The following is a 12,052-nucleotide window of genomic DNA, read 5'->3' as shown; positions in this document are numbered from 1 at the left end:
CCTGATGTACACGAAGGCACAGATCTACCTGCAACTAACTTGCACACGCACAAAAAAAAAATGTTGAGAGCAATCATGCCTGAAAGGAACATTAAACAGTTCAAGATTGTAATATATATTTTTTAATTAGTTGTAGTAATGAACATTTTGCAATATACTATTGTCCCCTTTTCCTGTAATTTATTTTGAAAATTGTCCCGATTCTATAACGTAATGGGCTACGCCATGTTGGAACCTATGTTTTTCACTTATTTATCATCTTCTGCTCAGGACAATTAGGGACAGACCGTAAAAGTGTGGAAACCTTTCTAGCTACTTTAACAATCCTTTATTCCGCACAACCTTGATTACACTTGTTTATTTCCTGTTTTATACCTGTTCCTTACTGGTAAGGGGTAAACTTATATTCAGACATGGCGGCATCCTTTAGAGAAACTGAACCTTTACACTTGAAACTGCTAAAATAATTTAACAAAATTCATCTACATATTCTCAAGAAAATCTTTACTTTGATTACATTACACCTAGCATTTAGAAAAAAATGTCCCTTTAAAAAGGGACAATGTACTGTTATGTTTTCTCTGCTTTAAAGGGATAGTAAACACCAGAATTGTTGTTTAAAAAGGTAGATAATCCCTTTATTACCCATTCCCCAATTTTGCATAACCAACACAGTTATAATAATATACATTTTACCTCTGTGATTACCTTGTATCTATGGCTCTGCAAACTGCCCCCTTATTTCAGTTCTTTTGACAGACTTGCATTTTTAGCCAATCAGTGCTTGCTCTTAGGAGCTTCACATGCCTGAGCTCTGTTATCTATATGAAATACATGAACTAACGCCCTCTAGTGGTGAAAAACTGTCAAAATGCTTTCAGATTATAGGTGGCCTTCAAGGTCTAAGACATTAGCATATATACCTCCTAGATTTAGCTTTCATCTAAGAATACCAAAAGAACAAAGCAAAATTGGTAATAAAAGTAAATTGGAAAGTTGTTTAAAATTCCATGCCCTACTTAAATCATGAAAGTTTTTTTTTTTTTTACTTTACTGTCCCTTTAATGTGTCCCCAATGATCAATTTTACACAATGGGGTGAAATGAATTTTTTTATAATTTACATTTCAGTTTGTTATTTGAAAAAAAAAAAAAAAGATGTTGCCAATTGAAACCACCAGTGCAAATACACTGCTCTATTGTCTACAGAGAAGCTATGTAAATATTAAGCAGCAGATCTCTGGTGGGGGTGGGAAAGACAGGAACTAAACTGTTCATTTTAAAATTGCCCTCTCCAAGTATTGGCTGTTGTGTATAGACAAATATACAGTATGATCATGAGGCCTTTATGCATGTAGAGATAAGGTTAAGTTTTCTCAGCCCACTTAAACAGTTATGTTCCTGTGAACAATGGGTTGAAGTTACAATGAGCAAAACCGCTATTTCATATACAATAAACCTAAAGGAGCAATTCTGTTATATTAATATACTTTTTACCTTTGTGATTACCTTGTATCAAATATATAAGCATCTGCAGACTGGCTAAAATGGAAGTCTCTCAAAATAACTGAGATAAGGGGGCAATCAGTGCTGACTCCTAGGTAACTCCACGTACATGAGGACAATGTTATCTATATAGCACACATGAACTAACACCCTCTAGCTGTGAAAAAACTGTCAAAAACCCCTGAGATAAGAGGCAGCCTTTATGGGCTTAGAAATTAGCATATGAGTCTACCTAGGTTTAGCTATCAACAAAGAATACGGAGGGGAAAAAAAAAGCAAATTTGAGGATAAATGTAAATTGGAAAGTTATTTAAAATAACGTCCTATCTGAATCATCAAAGTTTAATTTTGACTAGACTGTCCCTTTAATAGGATCTAGCTACACGCATCTTCACAATTCGAGTCTTAATCCATAATGTAATTTTTTCTAAAAAGGAGGATAAATGTAACAAGGCAATTGTACAAAACGGAACCAAAAGCCCTTTGTAACTTGCAATACATCGTGTTATAACAAGTAGTTACATTCCATCATTTAAACATGCATTCTTTAAGAGGTCTCTTGGGTTAGAGCAGTTGTTATATTGGGGGTGGGAACCTAAACTAGGTGACCAAGCTATACTGTGAGGGTCACCAGCTGAGAACATCTTGGCAGACCCAAGCAGCTGTCAGCTGAACAAACACCTAATGAAAGCTGTAATAGACGGGGAGTTCAATGGAGAATGAAGTGGAAATGGGATTTATATTTGTACATAAAACAGAAAGAAAAATAAACTGCATAAAAGTGTTACAATAGAAAAATAGGTCATACAGCTAAAGCCATATACAAATTTAGTATCATTTGTGTGTGAGTCAGTGATATCACACCTATTACACTGACCTATAACATTTCCTTTTCATATCCAACGTCTAATCTTTAGAGGAAATTAATCCGAGTTTTATATGACTAGACTAACAATTTAATTACTAAATTATTATTAAATCTTACTATTAGTTTGTTTTTCCAATATTAAAACAGAATTTATATATTCCAATATTAAAAGAGAGTAGCGAGTTCTGTAGTGCTTGTGCATCTAGGGGCCAGTTTCTCAGTGACCCAGTCTGGGAATGCAATTTGTGGGCAGCATTCTCTGTCCTTTATTATTGCACCAGCAGACACTTGTCAATTACCCAGATAAAGGCGGGGGCGGGGGGAGAGATTATAATCCACCACCTCTGACAAAGTATAGATGGTTTATGAAGCCCCGGTTTAAATCACTGCTTCGAAAAAGATCAGTGGTAGGGTCAGATGAGTGAGCAACCAATAGGCAGGTGTCCAGTATTAAACCGGAGAGTCCAGTAAAATCTTTACAAAAATACTAGACACTTAAATGCTCACTTTTTTATATATTTTTTAAGTGACCAAGTGTTTGCTAATAGTAAAAGGCCTTTTTAATGCCTTAATGAATTACCAATATAAAGTAGGGAGGGGCAGTCAAGATGGTCAAGTGACTATAGTTTGTGTGTTACAGGCAATCAAAGAGGTAAAATTGATTTGTGAGTTACTGGCAGCCAAGGGCATAAAAAACTGCTCAGTTGTGAAAAATATACATGCAGGATCAAAAGTGTTGGCCAATATACAGCTTTTTTGTGGGGGAGGGGCATTGTGTTACCCCACTTACCATCATGCCCAGTCACAGACAGTTTTTCCTGTATTTTTGTGAAGGGCAACTCACAACCCTACTGATAGGAGCTTTCACCCTTTGATAAATGTAGCCCTAAATATGAGACAGTGTTCAATATACACCAAAGTAACCTAGCCAAAAGCAAACAACATATCACATGTACAGTGGTATCCCTCATGGTTCTCCTCCCATCTGTATAACAGGGCCCTTTGTGTAGCTTTCTCTGGCCCATCCTTTGCCCCTTTCTGCTGAGTTACCACAAGGATCTGTCCTTGCTCCCCCCTTCTTAATTTATACATCATCCTTAAGTTCCTTAATACAGTTCTGTGGCTTTCAATATCATTTGCATGCAGATACCTAAATCTACTACTTTGCACCAGATCTATCCCCTTCCTTACTAACTTGTGTCGCTAACTTTCTAATATTTCATCCTGGATGTACCTTAAGCTAAATCTCCCCAAAACTGAGCTCTTTATCCCCCCCCCCCCCCTTCTTCCAAAAATGTCCATCCCCCAACTTTCTCTAACTGTTGATAACAACATTTAGATGTGTGTATTTTTAAAAAAAATATATATATAAATAAATATAATTGGATACTTGCATAGCGCACAACCTCAAACTTAATCGACTCGCGGCACTGATAACTGGTATTATTATTACCCAACTTAATGGTACTCATTTTACCGACCTCCGAAGGGGATATATATATAGATATATATATAGATATATATATAGATATATATAGATATATATATATAGATATATATATATAGATATATATATATAGATATATATATATATATATAGATATATATATATAGATATATATATATAGATATATATATATAGATATATATATATAGATATATATATATAGATATATATATATAGATATATATATAGATATATATAGATATATATATATATATATATATATATATAGATACATAGATAGATAGAGAGAGAGAGAGAGAGAGAGAGAGAGAGAAAGAAAAAGAATGAGTGCACTCGCCAGGACTTTTCAGAAATTTATTCCAAATGTGTGAACGTTTTCGGGGGTTTAGCCCCTTCCTCAGACATACAAAATAACAATGTGAATAAGCCCACACCAGACACCCTTATGTAAGGCAGACCACCCAATCATTCGCACTCCAGAGTAAGGTGCCACCCACATGGTGATGTCACCCATCCAGCAACGAATGAGAGTGGCCCAACTAAAATTACAATGTGAAACAGCAGGATATTGGAATGTATATAAACTGATGTAGAGAAACAAAAAAGCAAAAAGGAATGTTTGAAAAATAAACACATAAGTAAATTGGTTAAACACATAAGTAGAACAGGTCAGCACCTAATAGGATTAGTCAGATGAGATGGGCAGACAAGGGCACAATACATATAATCCAAAGACATCCCTAAGAAGCAATGACAATGTATGTGAAATATAATGAATATACACAAAGGGGATAACAAAAGGCCCAAGTCATTACCAGAATGCAATCAATAAGGCCCGACATCCTGTCCCAAAAGTAAAACAAATAGCAGTACCCCGGATCATAAAGTATTATAACAGGCTTAAGTGAATTGTTGAATTGTTTAATGCACAACCGTCCCGTTATGTTGGTTATCTGTACACATGTCCTATGTTTGGCAGGTCATTTCCCTTAGGTTGCTGCTTTGTGCTTTTTTGGTTACCAGCCCCCTCTTATATGTCCCCTGTATGATATGATCTATACTACTGCAGGGCTGATGTCCATGGCTGCCTTGGCACTATATACCTGGATTGCCCCGGTTTTCCCCAATATTTTAACACAGGCTTTTTATTTGCGATCTCATAGCTAGTGGTTCATTTTAGTCATTAGCATAATCTGATCCTGCTTTGTATACTAGTATCCTTTGTTATACATGGGGGAGTGTCATATCGCTTACACATAGCACCCTTGCTTCTGCCTGATCTGAAACAGCGCATATCTATATTCGGTTATTAGCATTATCTGTTCCTGCTTTGTAGATACAGTGGCGATCCTGTGATACTTATGGGGGCATTTCATATAGTGTCCACACATAGCACCCATGTTTTTGACTGATCTGACACATTCTGTTATGTTAATATTTACACCGGGTTTCTATGACAACGGGTCCGTTGAGCTTAGGTTTGAATCCTCTCATTCCCAGTCTTTTGGAGTACCGATCAGCTCCCCCATGTCAGGTCTGTCTTCTTAACGTTTTTTCATAACGCTCGACTTATCCCATGTTTGGCTGCTTTCCACTCACCATTCTGAGCCAGTATGTTATTATGCGTACTCTGTATTTATCTATATATATGCATACTATGCTTTCACTTAAGCCTGTTATAATACTTTATGATCCGGGTACTGCTATTTGGTTTACTTTTGGGACAGGATGTCGGGCCTTATTGATTGCATTCTGGTAATGACTTGGGCCTTTTATTATCCCCTTTGTGTATATTCATTATATTTCACATACATTGTCATTGCTTCTTAGGGATGTCTTTGGAATATATGTATTGTGCCCTTGTCTGCCCATCTCATCTGACTAATCCTATTAGGTGCTGACCTGTTCTACTTATGTGTTTAACCAATTTACCTATGTGTTTATTTTTCAAACATTCCTTTTTGCTTTTTTGTTTCTCTACATCAGTTTATATACATTCCAATATCCTGCTGTTTCACATTGTAATTTTATTTGGGCCACTCTCATTCGTTGCTGGAGGGGTGACATCACCATGTGGGTGGCACCTTACTCTGGAGAGCGAATGATTGGGTGGTCTGCCTTACATAAGGGTGTCTGGTGTGGGTTTATTCACATTGTTATTTTGTATGTCTGAGGAAGGGGCTAAACCCCCGAAAACGTTCACACATTTGGAATACATTTCTGAAAAGTCCCGGCGAGTGCACTCTTTCTTTTACTCTATTTGCCTATCTGTTGCACCCTGGGCACCTGTAACTTGATCTCTGGAGTGTTTGTCTACTTTGACCTTTATATATATATAATAAATGTTAAGCTTTTGCACTGAGGCTGCCCGCATAACTGGCAATTTTCATATAAATTAGTTTCTACATGAAAGTTAGAAGCACCTATAAAAAAAAGGTTTAACGCTAAAGAGTCCAAGGAACGTGAATCTATAGCTGCACTAGTGAGAAAAATGTAGTAGAATATGGAAAGCTGGAAAAGTACAGGAGGAGAAGAAAGTATTTTTTCAATTTTGCAGTCTGATTAATGGTTAGATTTTCAAATGCAGTGTCAATTATAAAATAAAGGCGTTGTCACTTGGCAGCTCACCTGCTTCTACCACTGAGCAATTTTTGGCTGGTGATTGGTGGATACACCTGTATGTTACTGGTTTCCCAGCTGTATCATTTGCAGTGGCAGGTGAGTGCACCGGAGAATAAAGTTTAATCATAATCTTCTCTATTACTAAGGAGTTAAACTAATTAGGTAACAAAACAAAAAAACACTTTGGTTTGTGTTTTTTCATATTTTGCTTATGTAGAGGTTAGTTTTTAACATATGGATGCAGGTGTATTAAAGACAACATTTTATATGAGAACAAATTACATTTCATTGGCATAATGAGGTGTTAAAAAAAATAAGCAAACAAAATAAGCACATCTCACTCAAGGTTGTATCTAATCAACTAATGTCTTAATGCAAGTAGAGCTATACATATGTACAAACACCTGTTCTGGAACCATAACACTAATTGACTTAGTAAAGGGAAAAGCAGACAATGAAATGACAGGGATCAGACGTTTTGTTCTTTGGAACTGTGAAAAGACCCTCTCACAGAGATTAACTATTGTGCGCTCTCACTCAAGGTAGTGCAAACCATTAAAGTAAATTATGTTTTAAATGGAAAAATGATTTCCCAAACTGCAAAAAAACAATGAAGCAGCACATAGTCGCTGGTTTTGCAGTGAATGGAAGCCTAATGCACTTTTATAATACAATATACATTTTGCATAACCTATCAGTCCTCATAACTAATATATCTCTTTAGAGACTCCACCTCACCATATAGCAATGTCAGCATATTCTAACAAATGATGCAGGACATGAGGGTACCTTAACCCTTTGAGTGCTAATAACGGCTCTGAGCCGTCACAGAGTTTCTCACTCTGGTGCTAATGACCGAGCCGTCATGAGCACTCTCCCACCTTAAGGGAGATCTGGGGGCTCCTAAACGCTCCTACCCCGGCGATCGTGCCTGTAGAGTGACAGGCATCGCCAGGTCTTCACATGATGCGCGGTGACGTCACGCGCAATGACGTGAAGACGTCACCACGCAACTTTATTTATACTTAACAATGTTAAGTATAGGAGGAGGGGGCATGCTGCTTAGAAGCCTGTATCTCAGGCATCTAAGCAGCTACAGACCCCCAAGACCCACCATTGGAAAGGTAATCGCCTAACCTTTCAAACAGTGTAAGTCTTGGGGGTCTGTAAAAAAATAAAATAAAAAAAATAAAAAACCATAGAAAATATTAGTGCTTAGCACTCAAAGGGTTTTAAAGGGATATGAAACCCAATTTTTTTCTTTCCATGCCTCATGTTATTAGTTCCCCCAGTGTGTTAACTAGCTCCCAGTAAGTGCATTCCTGCTTCTTCAACAAAAGGACACCGAGAATAAAGTAAATTAGATAATAGAATAAAATAGAAGCAAAATCTTTCCAATTTACTTCTCTTTCTGAATCATGACAATAAAAGTTGGGTTTCATGTCCCTTTAAGAGTGTCTGCAATATATACACTTATATTTTCAATATTCAAAGGGACATTATACACATTTTTTCTTGGCATAAATGTTTTGTAGATGATCTATTAATATAGCCCATAAAGTTTTTTTGTTGTTTTTTTTTTTAAAAAAAATGTAGTTTTGCTTATTTTTAAATAACATTGCTCTGATTTTCAGACTCCTAACCAAGCCCCAAAGTTTTATGAGAATACCGTAAATAGACACTACTATAAAGAATGATACACAGATACCGATATAAAAATCCAGTATAAAACCTTTTAAAAACTTAATTAGAAGCTCCCAGTTTAGCACTCTTGATTAGGTTGACTAGAACACCCATTGAAAGCAGACACTCCCCCCCTACCTTTGCATATGGAAAGACACTGTACACAAACAAGTAGGTATAGATTAGTAAACTCCTAAAACTTTGGGGGGCTTCTAAATCTAGTGTATACTGTCCCTTTAAAACCACTGGTAGCACAATGCAAAGGAACAGAAAACCAGCTGTGCGATAGTTTTGCAACTGTATTGTGGGGGGGAAAATAAACTTATCACAGTACAAGAAGTGATCTGGGGTATGAAGATACCTGCACGAAAGGAGCAACAAAATAAAAAACATCACCAAATGTACAAATTAGACGATGCCCTAATAGCGTAATTTGGCTATTGGTAAAATGCCCGTTTCTGAGTAATTTAGGTCTTAAAATATTATTTTAAAAGGGATATTTAATACACGTTTCAGGCTTTCTAAAGTGTGTGTAAAATATACTTCCTGATTATTTGTATTTACTTTTCTTATTTCTGTTTATACCAAATCAGGAAAAAAAGCATTTTGCAAATAGTTAATAGTAATGCAAATGAATCACTGTAATGCAAATTTAAGCAAAGATGCTCCCCATCTGATGAGATCTCTGATAACCAATATTAATACTGAAAAAACATACAATTATGCTTTCCTGATAATGTCATTTTCATCTGTGAGAGGAGAGTCCACTGCTTCATTCATTACTTATGGGAATTAAGAACCTGGCAACAAGGAGGAGGCAAAGACACCCCAGCCAAAGGCTTAAATACCTCCCCCACTCCCCAGTCATTCTGCTAAAGGAACAAGAACAGTAGGAGAAATATCAGGGTATAAATGATGCCAGAAGATTAATAAATTTCGGTCCGCCCACCGGAGAAATGGGCTGGGTGCAGTGGACTCTCCTCCCACAGATGGAAATGAAATTATCAGGTAAGCATAATTTACGTTTTCCATCTTAATGGGAGGAGAGTCCACTGCTTCATTCATTACTTGTGGGAACAAATATCCAAGCTCTAGAGGACACTAAATTAAAAAATAAAACGGGAGGGCAAAAGGAGGCGGACCCTAAACTGACGGCACCCCAGCCTGCAGAAACTTTCTCCCAAAAGCTGCTTCTGCCAAAGCAAAAACGTCAAATTTATAAAATTTTGCAAAAGTATGTAAGGAAGACCTAGTGGCCGCATTACAAATCTGCTCCATAGAGGCCTCATTCTTAAAAGGCCCAAGAAGAGGCCACAGCTCTAGTCGAGTGAGCCGTAATCAACTCAGGAGGCTTGTGTCCCACTGTCTCATATGCCAGACGGATCATACTCCTCAACCAAAAGGATAGAGGAGAGGCAGAGGCCCTTTGTCCCCTGCGCTTCCCTGAATACACAACAAATAAGGACGAAGTCTGTCTGAACTCCTTCGTGGCCTGAAGATAAAACTTCAAGGCCTGAACCACGTCCAGATTATGAAGTAATCTCTCCTTCGAAGAAAGGGGGATAGGACACAAAGGAGGAACTATTATTTCCTGATTGATGTCACGACTCAACAGCACCTTGGGAAAGAATCCCAATCCAGTGCGAAGAACAGCCTTATCGGCATGAAAAACCCAGTAGGGAGGCTCACATTGCAAGGCAGCCAACTCAGAGACTCTGCGCACCGATGCAATAGCCAGTAATAATAGTACTTTTTCCATGAAAGAACCTTAATGTCAAGTGCATGCATAGGCTCAAACGGAGCCCTCTGAAATACCTTTAGAACCAATTTAAGCTCCAAGGAGGAGCAAGATTCCTGAAAACAGGCCTGATCCTAACCAGACTATCAAAGAACAGAGAGCAGCGCTCCAAGAAGCATCTCCCACGCAGCAGTATTAAGCCCACTCTGACAAAACACAGCCGTCTTCACGCTACCGCAGCTGTACGCCAAGGGGAACAGTCTCAGGATGACAACATCACCGGTGCTTGTCCTGCACAGAAGCGCTCCATCAACGCCAACCATAAAATATGTAACACAAACAAGGAGCAGCACTCGGAAATCCAAAAAAGACTCAGCAGACTCTTCATAAGTAAAATGCTAAATTTTATGTTTTTCTTTTATGTAATGTCACTTTGGGTGCACATTAAATTTTGCATTTTACTTATGAAGAGTCTGCTGAGTCTTTTGGATTTCCGGGTGCTGCTCCTTGTTTGTGTTACTAATCCTAACCAGAGACTGAACAAAGGACTGAATATCAGGAAGCTCCACAAGCTTCCTATGCAACAGTACAAATAAAGCCAAAATCGGTCTCCTTAGGGAACTGGCGGCAAGACCCTTATCGTGCTGGAGAAAAGCCAAAATCCAGGATACCCTGAACTTAGGCTAGGGATATCCTCGTTCCTCACACCAGGACAAGTAGGTCCTCCACACCTTGCGGTAGATGTGTTGAGTGACCATCACTTTTTCCGAAAATCCTCCCTTGACTAAGACTAGTTGTTCAATCTCCATGCAGCCTCAGAGAATCTAGATCTTGATGTAGAAAGGGACCTTGAACCAGCAGATCCCTGCGACAAGGTAACTTTCACGGAGGAGATGATGACATCCCCACCAGATGCGCAAAACACATCCTCCGCAGCCACGACGGAGCAATCAGAATAGCCGAAGCTTGCTCTTGCTTGATTGGTAGAAGAGGTAACGGTGGAAATATGTAAATTAGGTTGAAGTCCCAGGGTACCGCCAAGGCATCTATCAGTTCCGCCTGGGGATCCCTGGATCACGACCCGTATCTGGGTAGCTTGCAATTGAGTCTGGATGCCATGAGATCAATATCCGGCGTCCCCCATCTACTGCAGATTTCTGCAAACATCTCGGGATGGAGGGACCATTCCCCTGGATGAAATGTCTGTCTGCTCAGAAAATCTGCTTCCCAGTTGTCCAAATCCGGAATGTGGATTGCTGAGAGCGAACAATTGTGAGTTTCCGCCCACTCCAGAATCAGAGATACTTCCCTCATGGCTAGGGAGCTTCCCGCACCCCCCCCCCCCCCGATGGTCTATGTAAGCCACAGAGGTAATGTTGTCCGACTGGAATCTGATGAATAGAGACAAACCCAGCAGGGAGCAAGCCATCAGAGCGTTGAATATCGCTCAAAGTTCCAAAATATTTATCCATCTGCCCTGTGCCCTTCTGGCACCCCAAACAGCTCCCCATCCTGATAGACTTGCATCCGTGGTCACAATCTTCCAGGATGGTCTCAAAAAGGATGTCCCCTGAGACAACTGCCCCAGTTGTATCCACCAAGATATGGACTCCCTCACCTGTCTGTTTAGAGATATCTGTTGGGACAGATCTGAATGATCGCCGTTCCATTGTCTCAACATGCACAGCTGAAGAGATCTGAGATGGAACCTGGCAAATGGAATGAAATCTATGCTGGATACCATGAGCCCATCACCTCCATACACCTGGCCACAGATGTCCCGGAGGATGTCTGAAGAGCTAGACAGTTGGACACAAGCTTGCAGCATTTCTGATCTGTCAAAAATATCTTCACGGCTGAAGAATCTATTATCGTACCCAGGAATTTCACCCTGTTGCTGGGGACCAATGAACTCTTTCCTTCATTCATCTTCCACCCGTGGGACCGAAGGAGAAGAGCTCTCGAGTCATCCTCCACAAGACTGTAGGATGGAGCCTGGACCAGGATATCGTCCAGATAAGGTGCCACTGCAATTCCTCTGGGTCTCGCTACTGCGAAAAGAGCTCCCAGAACCTTTGTGAAAAATCTTGGGGCAGTTGCCTGCCAAATGGAAGGGCCACAAACTGGAAGTGCTGGTCCAGGAAGGCAAATATTAGAAACCTGAAGTG

At 39.2% G+C, this 12,052-nt stretch overlaps 1 protein-coding gene across 1 annotated transcript in view; it reads right to left on the bottom strand.

Moving 5' to 3' along the window:
- Positions 1-12,052, bottom strand: part of LOC128638853 (kazrin-like) — a 504,435-nt gene that overhangs the window by 171,686 nt on the left and 320,697 nt on the right. The window lies entirely within an intron of this gene.

Source organism: Bombina bombina, chromosome 8, assembly GCF_027579735.1.
Source record: "Bombina bombina isolate aBomBom1 chromosome 8, aBomBom1.pri, whole genome shotgun sequence".
NCBI lineage: Eukaryota > Metazoa > Chordata > Amphibia > Anura > Bombinatoridae > Bombina > Bombina bombina.
Note: the sequence above shows the minus strand (reverse complement) of the source record. Positions and strands in the feature narration are given on the sequence as shown.